The 8,851-nt window shown below is 39.1% G+C and overlaps 1 long non-coding RNA gene across 1 annotated transcript; it reads right to left on the bottom strand.

Annotated features, from left to right (window-relative positions):
* Positions 1 to 5,606: 5,606 nt before the first annotated feature.
* On the bottom strand, positions 5,607 to 8,469 carry LOC132617756 (uncharacterized). Its single transcript, XR_009573822.1, has 2 exons — positions 7,003 to 8,469; positions 5,607 to 5,926 (listed from the first exon to the last, which is right to left on the bottom strand). It is a non-coding gene; the product is annotated as an uncharacterized LOC132617756 (long non-coding RNA).
* Between the last annotated feature and the right edge of the window lie 382 nt (positions 8,470 to 8,851).

Here is an 8,851-nt window from a genome sequence, read left to right on the forward strand (position 1 = left end):
GCTCCTTGGCTGCAATCTCCTCGGTTTCTCGGAAGGCCCTGCACTCTCCGCTGAACTACCATAATTCAAAGCTTGAGGTTTGACTCCCAGCATTGGCCTTTCCCTTCCTTTCCCAGCTATGGCCAAGAGTGAAACTAGCAACATCAGAGCTTTTCCTAGCTCCTCTATTCTTATCAAAGTCGATGATACCTATAGCACTAATTCATCCTGAACCTCCGACGGATCTATTTCCATAGAAGACATGATCTCAGATGGGTCCGTCTCAATGGAGGGTACATCCTCACTTGGGTCCTCTTCTAAAGTGTAACCTAATCCTCCCCCTGTCATCATTATAATCCTCAAATCGCCAGTAATCCTTTCTGAAGAAGTCGTTGTCAAACTGTAAAACAACATAAGTCATGGTTGAAGATTTACACCCTATGACTCAGCTCTGTAGCACGATCTAAGATACAAAGAAGGGTACCCATCCTAAATGCCCTGCATCCACCTATTTATAAGTGTGGTGCGCTTCACACCCATAAACAAGACAATACTGGACACGGCTTGTAGACTTCTTAGGACAGAACTGTTCTAATACAAAGTTTGTCACACCCCAAATTCGGAGAGGCGCGGCTGGCACCCGGTGCCACACTCGGCCCGAGCGAACCACTCTGAATCTGTAACTCTGGAAGGATAACCCTCAATTTAAGCCGATGGGGCCAACTTGTAAACAAACAATACCAACAAGTTGAGAAGGCCACACTCTAAATATGTATAAAGACTGGCTATGTCATCCGAATAGGGTTCACACACCCAAGATAAATATATATTGAGCAAGCCGATGAGGCCGCTATGAACGTACACAAACAATAATATCAAGGTTGACATATACAAGGCTAGTAAGGCTACAAAACTGGCATACGGCATACAGGACTTGTCTCCAAGCCTCTAAGGAAAGCACAACTATATCATGGTCGGGGCTCTACCCATTATATCTGTAATACAAAGAGACTCCAAGACTAGACCTGGCAACTCCGAATAAGTGGAGCTCACCAATCAGCTGATGTCTAGTGCCGCATACTGGGAAGTCTATCTGTTTGTCTATAGTACCTGCAGGCATGAATGCAGTGCCCCTGGTAAAAGGGACGTCAGTTCGAAATAATGTACCTAGTATATAAGGCAGTAGAATAGCTGAAACTGAAATTGAACAGAAAACAATGCAATTTGGAGGCCAAAGAGTGCCCTGAACATAAAATCTGATCAATCTCATATGAAATGCAATGTAGTATATATATATATATATATCACTGACCAAGTGGCCCAGGTAACTGTAAAATCTCACTGACTATAAGGTTAGGCAATCTGTCTCATTGACCCATAAGCTAGGCATATCTGTCTCATTGACCCGTAGGCCAGGCATATCTGTCTCACTGACCAAGTGGCCAAGCTAAAGAAAATGTCTCACTGACCCGTAGGCCAGGCATATCTGTCTCACTAACCAAGTGGTCAAGCTAAATAAAATGTCTCACCGACCAAGTGGTCACGCTAAAGACATATATGTATATCATGCAGTATATCATGCATATGCTGAAAAATGCTGATACTGTAACATGTCTCTTCTGTCTCTCTATAAACTCAAGGACATAGGGAGGGGATATTGCCCCTCAAAAAGAATAATATAAAACTCGGAAGCTATGAAACAATATGACAAGCTCTACTTGACAAATCTCTAGTCACAAGGTTCGTTACGCTCTTACTATATATGGAATCATGCCAAGAAAAGAAGGACAGCCTTAACATACCTCGTTGCTTACTTAACCAATCAACGCGTAATTTTTCGAGCTTGCAAATCTACATTCAAGATGTTCACACTAAGGTTAAGTCGTTGAAATGCTTATAAGATCAAACTAAACTATTAGGTGAGCTAACAAAATTTGGGCAACACTCCCCTTATATAATCTACTTCCTCCAAATTCAAAAACAACTCTTAAACATCATTAACCACATCTACAATACCATAATCAAGAGATTACATTCAAACTAGACTCAAATCCATCCAAAACTTCATTTCAGATTCAAACCCCAAGCTAACAACATCAACATGCCTACTCACAATCTTTACACCATGATTTCCTTAATTTTAAACTATCAAATCCCTTCAAGCACAACTTAATAACAAGGTTTAGATTAAGAACATGCTGTCACGACCCGTCTAGGGGCCGTGACGAGTACCCGATACTTGTACCGAGCACCCCTTGTCTATCGTTTTACCTTTATCTCTTAGCAAGCCATGTAAACAGAGCCATTTTTTTTTTGAACATTAACATTAGCGGCGTCATTCTGAACATAGACTAATAAACTTCGTTATCACTTATACATCAACATTAGCATGCCAAAACACCATATATCTAACTGTACTTAACTGACTGTACATAACTGTCTACGAGCCTCTAGACGTAGTACACTTATACATAGAAAGGGCCGGGTGCTGCCGTGCCCGAATATACATACACAAAATAGTACCGCAGGAGTGAGGCTCCGGAACAACTGGAGCGCTGTCAACACTGCTGGTAAGGCTCCTAAGGATCAAATCCGCCTATCTGCTGACCTGCGCGGCATGAAACGCAGCGTCCACAAGAAGGGACGTCAGTACGAATAGTGTACCGAGTATGTAAGGCATGAAAGATAACACTAGCAGTAACATAATGTATAATTAATAATGTCATGGAGTCATAGAATATAGAAGATAGAACATATCTCATGTCATATATTATCATCTCGTATCATATCGTATTATATCTTATCTTGTCTTGTCGTAGTATATCACGTCATAGTATATCGTGTCATAGAGTGTCAGGATATAGTATATCATAACATAGTACCTCATATCGTAGCATTGCATGTTATAGCATGTCGTGTCATAGCATAGCGTGTCATAGCATGTCTTACCATAGCATAGCATATCATAGCGTATCATAGCATAGCATAGCTTGTCATATCATGTCCTGTCGTAGCAGATCATAGCATATCATGTCATAGTATAGCTTACCATAGCATATCTTATCATAGCATGTCTGGTCATGACATGGTAGGTCATATCATAGCACCGAACAATGCCGGCTCACCCACATAGCGCCGATATACACCGGCTCACCCATATATCCCGCGTCCGGGCACCCCGCGTCCGGGATGATAAACCAGCTGATCAGGTAGAAATGAAACATGTTTCCCTTCCCATTCCCCCATGTATCCCTTCCCCCCAACCCAGGTTCATATACATAGCTTGCTTACATATACATGTCTTATATACATTTACTTATCTTATATACATATATATCTTTTCTATACTTATACATATCTTATATACATATACATGTTTTATATATATATATATATATATATACATGTCTTATATACATAGACATGTTTTCTATATGTATATATCCTATAAGCACACAAGGGAGCCCAAGGAAAAATCATATAGCCATCGGAGCGGCGTAAGGCCGGTGACCTCCGATTACATTATGGAATACTCGTGATCGCTCTTGTCTCACCTCGAAGGGACGAATATTTTGAGGTGAGATGGTCAATGGAGAATAGTATTAAAGTAAACGTAGAATGAAATTGTGGGCATCATAGATGACAGTTCATAGACTTTGAAATCTTTAGAAAATAAAGGCATAGCTAGGGAATATAAATAAGATTCAAAAATTAATTTATCATTTTCATATTTACATAAGATACTTAGCTTAGTTATCTTGGTCATAGAGTCGTTCCGGTAGTGCGTATCATAGGCATATCCTCTTATGTAATGTCATTGTTATCATTCTCGTCATGGAAGGGTCCTCGTTGGAGGAGTCATAGTACTTATCATTTGGTAACGAACTCGGGATCAAAAGTTCCCTTTGGATTCACTTCTAATAAGTCAAGCAACACTGTAAGGAAAAATCCGAGAGTAGCGGGCCCACCTCGGGCCGGATGGGGTGGCGTATGTTATTTACATATATTACGTGTCATGTCATTACTTGTGAGGGTTCTAGGGTAATCGGGTCCCACTCGTGCAAGTTCTAAGGGTTTAAGAGGTCTTTCCATCATTTGCACACTTTCTAGTTCAATTCTATTGAACAAAAAGTGGAAAACTTTAGGTGCGGATTCCGGGGGCTAGGGTTGTCCCCGAGGCTCGTACCCGACTTATTACATCTAAGACATGCCATAGAAAGAAGAGTGAAGCCTTACATACCTCTTTCCGCTCCTTTTGCTATTCCAAATTCACGTCACAATCTCGTCAAAATCTGCAAATTGGTCATGTTTACCAAAACTCTTATTAGGGTACTTGGAGTTAGAATCTTAAGGAAACATTTGGCTACCGAAATTTCGGCAGCACTTCCCCTATAAATACTCCATCCCACCAAGTTCAACTTGGCTAATTTCAATCAACAACAATCCCGGGAATTCAAACCCGGCCAAAATATCAACCACAATTCCAACAACAACAATACTAACAACTTCCATATTCAATGAACTTACTACTTCTTCCAAAAACTTTCTAACTTTAATGAAAACAATAACAACCTCATAATCTATATTCCAACAACATCATACTAACCACATTACCTTCCATGCATGCAAGAACATTACATTCAATTTACACAACTTCTAAAACAAACCTCCACCTACTTCAACTTCACTAAGGTTCCTAGACATTCATTAGCAACATAGAGTCCACAACATAACAACAAACAAAATACTAAATAAAATGGACTCATTCTCTTCCATTTTTTCACCATAACCACACGGCCAACACCAACATACACACTACAACTTCTCAAAATTCATTCAACTTCCATTTTCCACATATCATTCACAACAATAACAACCAAACACTAATTAAAATAATTGAAGCATGACTCCAACACATATATACATACACACGGCCATGTACTATATTTCTCTCCTTCATGAATTTCATCCATTTTAGCATACTACAACACATATAAACCATATATAACACATAAAACAAGATCAAAACTCACCTTTCTTCTTCAACTTCTCACTTGACTACAACTTGACAACTTGTATGAATTTGAATTTTTCTTGCTCCAACAACAACTCCACCTTGTTAATCACCCTTTACTTGGTAGAAAATGATTTTTGAAGAATTTTTATCAATTTTCTTGTTGGTTTTTGATCTTGGCCGAAATGGCCTTCAAGTTTTTCTCCTTCTTTTCTTGTTCTTACTTTCTTGAAAATTCTAGAGAGTTTGATGAAAAAGATGACTTGGTCATCTCTTTATTTACTCATTAACCTTGATGTGGGCTTAAGCCCACACCAAATGGACGGCCAAACAAGGCCCAAACCTTAGCCCACTTATTTTTTTTATTTTTTTGGGCCAACTCGGTTTGGTCCCGAGTTGGGCCTAGCCCACTGACCTTTCGACCTTAAAACGTCCATACCTCCTTGTACCGACGTCACCTGGGGACCCACGACCTATGGTTGGAAAGCTAATTCAATTATCTACAACTTCTATTTATTGGTACTTTACCAAATTTGTCACGACCCAACCCCGTAGGCCGCGACTAGTGTCCGTGCTGGACACCCAAACGTACCCAATAACCCAAACCAACATATTATCAAAATATATTAATATAAAGGTTAGTTGGCGCTACTAAATATCACAGATGAACAGATTTTGCACGTAGAGGCCGATAAGGCCATCACCGATCATAACAACCCAAAACATATACAGAACCCACACAAGTCTGTCTACAGACCTCTACAGAACATAACAGAATCATAAGATGGGACAGGGCCCCGTCGTACCCCTGAATAGCGTACATATATACAATAGCAGAAGATTGTACCAAAATATAGGCTCCGGATAAAGGAGCGCTCCAAAATAGCAGAATAAGATCCTAAGCGGACGGATCAGCAAACCTGTCGTCGGTACCTGCGCGGCATGAAAACGCAGCCCCCGAAGAAAGGGGGTCAGTACGAAATATGTACTGAATATGCAAAGCCTGAATTACAGAAACAAAATCATAACTGGTACAGAACGTACAGAAAGTAAATAGAAAACCCAAAGTATCAGATACATATTTTCAAAACATGCAGAGTGTGTACAGAAACATATGTCACATGAAATCCGGCCCCTGCCAAGGGACTCGGCAGACAGAACGTGGCCACCCTCCCGACGCTGGTGCCACAACACAGAAGAATCAGAACAGGGGCATAACCCTGTAACATAATATGTCATATCAGATGGCCATAGCAAATCATATCAGAACAAGCGTACATGGCACAGCATACTCCACAAACCCATGTACGCGTATACCTGCCCCCTCACATCGAGGCACGGCGAACAATGCAAAGGATCACGCTTGACAACATATCCTGGCCCGGGCTCAGTGGGGGAAACATTGAGGCATCCACGAACGGAGTAGTGAGAAACTAAATGCACTAAAAATACCATATATATATTTCCAGAGACTCAATGAGGCATATCGAATGTCAAATCAAATCAATGAAATCGGACGGAAACATAGTAAGTAAATTTAGATGTCATAACGGGTTACGGAGGCATAATCTATCCGAGATCGTTTTCAAGATTCAAAACAATTTATAAGACTTAATGAAATATTTAAAATAGTTTTTATTTAGTAGATAAAGGAGTAGTTAGAGTATCTCTAACGAAAACGCTCGAAGACAAGTCATAGACACATAAAGGGTAAAATTAGAAATAGTGGGCCCACCTCGGGACCAATGAAGCGGTGGGCTCAAATTACGTATTTTTAAGCTTATGGGGTCACCTACAAAGGTTCTAGGACATTCCATAACTTCGTAAGCAATTTGGGAAAAAATTTCATAATTTTTCATCAAAGCATACTTAAGGAATTCAATTCTATTGAATGAAAAAGCGACGATTTCAAACACGGATTCCGATGGACAGAATATTCCCCGAGGCGTAAATCCAAGCCTAGTACATCTAGGACATGCCAAGAGAAGAATCGGGATAGCTTTACATACCTTATATGCTCTTTACGCCTTTCCAAATTCAATTCCCGTTTCGCCCAAAATCTGCAATTGGTCACATTTACCAATTCTCAATTTCCAATCTTTAAGTATTCAATCTTTATTCATAATTGCCTACAGAAATTTGGGCAGCATCTCCCCTATACATATAGCATCCCCGAGAATTTAACTCGGCCAAAACAATCAACAACAACCCAACAACAACATCAACAACAACAACAATCACTATAAACACAATATAACTTAACTAGCTATCTTTCCAACATAATGTCATAACCTTCATTTCAACTTCAATTTCCAAACTAATCTCAATGGTTTCACATTCATCATTAATCTAGATCATCACAATATAATTTGGAAATATTTCATATCATTTCTACGAAATATTCACAAGATATACAAAATATACAAACTTTCCACCAAAACATAATTCACCCAAAACTTCAAATCTTCAACCTACATATTCATAACATATTTCCATCTTCCAATTTCATCAACCATAATCATAATTCACATCTTAACAACTTCATTTCCATAATATCACAAAATCATTCTAAAGTGACATAATCTTCTACATTCCAACTTCAACCAAAATTCATTCAACTTTCATTCCCAATATAATTTTCACCATAACCACAACTAATACAACATAAAATTCAACTCATATATGTATACAACATATATACACTCATGGCTACATATATATATACATACCCACTTTGCAAACTTCCTTATTTCCATAATTTCTACTCATTTCCACATACCACAACATAAACAAACCTTCATAACATAAGAAAAAGAAATTGATTCTTACCTTTTTCTACAACTCCTTCACTTGAACAAGTTGTCAACTTGAAGAAATAAGTGCTCCTTCTTCCAAAACAATTACACCAAGTTGTAAAGGACCCTTAAATTAGTAGGAATACCACAAGAAAATAATTTTTGGAGGAAGATTTGGAGGGGTGAATTTTCTATGGCCAAACCCGAAATGGCCCTTTTTTTTGCTCTTGTTTTGTTTGTTCTTTCTCCTTCTAAGTTTCTTGAATCATCTAAGGGATAATGATCCCTTTATAATTAATTTGCCACATGGAAATTAATTAATTTGGTGGGCTTGGACCAGGTATGGCCGGCCACCCTCTCACCTTGGGCCTAAATTTTTCTTTTCATTTTTTTGGGCCAACTCGGTTGGTCCCGAGTTGGGCCTAGCCCACTGACCTTTCGACCTTAAAACGTCCATATCTCCTTGTACCGACGTCACCTGGGAACCCACGACCTATGGTTGGAAAGATAATTCAATTATCTACAACTTCTAATTCTTGGTATTTTTCCAAATTCCAAACATATAATACCGTTTTTGCCCCCCAAAGTCAGGTCACCCGAAAACGTTTTCTTAAAAATATTCGTTTGGAGGACTTCCACTTTGATTTGGCCCAAGGGTCCTTCTTGAGTTGTGTTTAACTTCACATATGTGATTCATATAATTTGTCACATGTCCTAAAAAAAAAAATCTTGACGTGTGGGCCCCACCTCAGCTTACAAATAATTCGACGTTCAAAAATACGGGATGTAACAAAATTCCAAACTTATAATACCGTTTTTGCCCCTTGAAGTCAGATCACCCGAAAACGTTTTCTTAAAATATTCGTTTGGAGGACTTCCACTTTGATTTGGCCCAAGGGTCCTTCTTGAGTTGTGTTTAACTTCTCATATGTGATTCATATGAATTTTCAGATGTCCCAAAAAAATCTCGATGTGTGGGTCCCACCTCAGCAAATAATCTAACGTTCAAAAATACGGGATATAACATTCTCCCCCCCTTTAGAACATTCGTCCTCGAATGTTA

This window comes from Lycium barbarum, chromosome 11, assembly GCF_019175385.1.
Source record: "Lycium barbarum isolate Lr01 chromosome 11, ASM1917538v2, whole genome shotgun sequence".
Taxonomy (NCBI): domain Eukaryota; kingdom Viridiplantae; phylum Streptophyta; class Magnoliopsida; order Solanales; family Solanaceae; genus Lycium; species Lycium barbarum.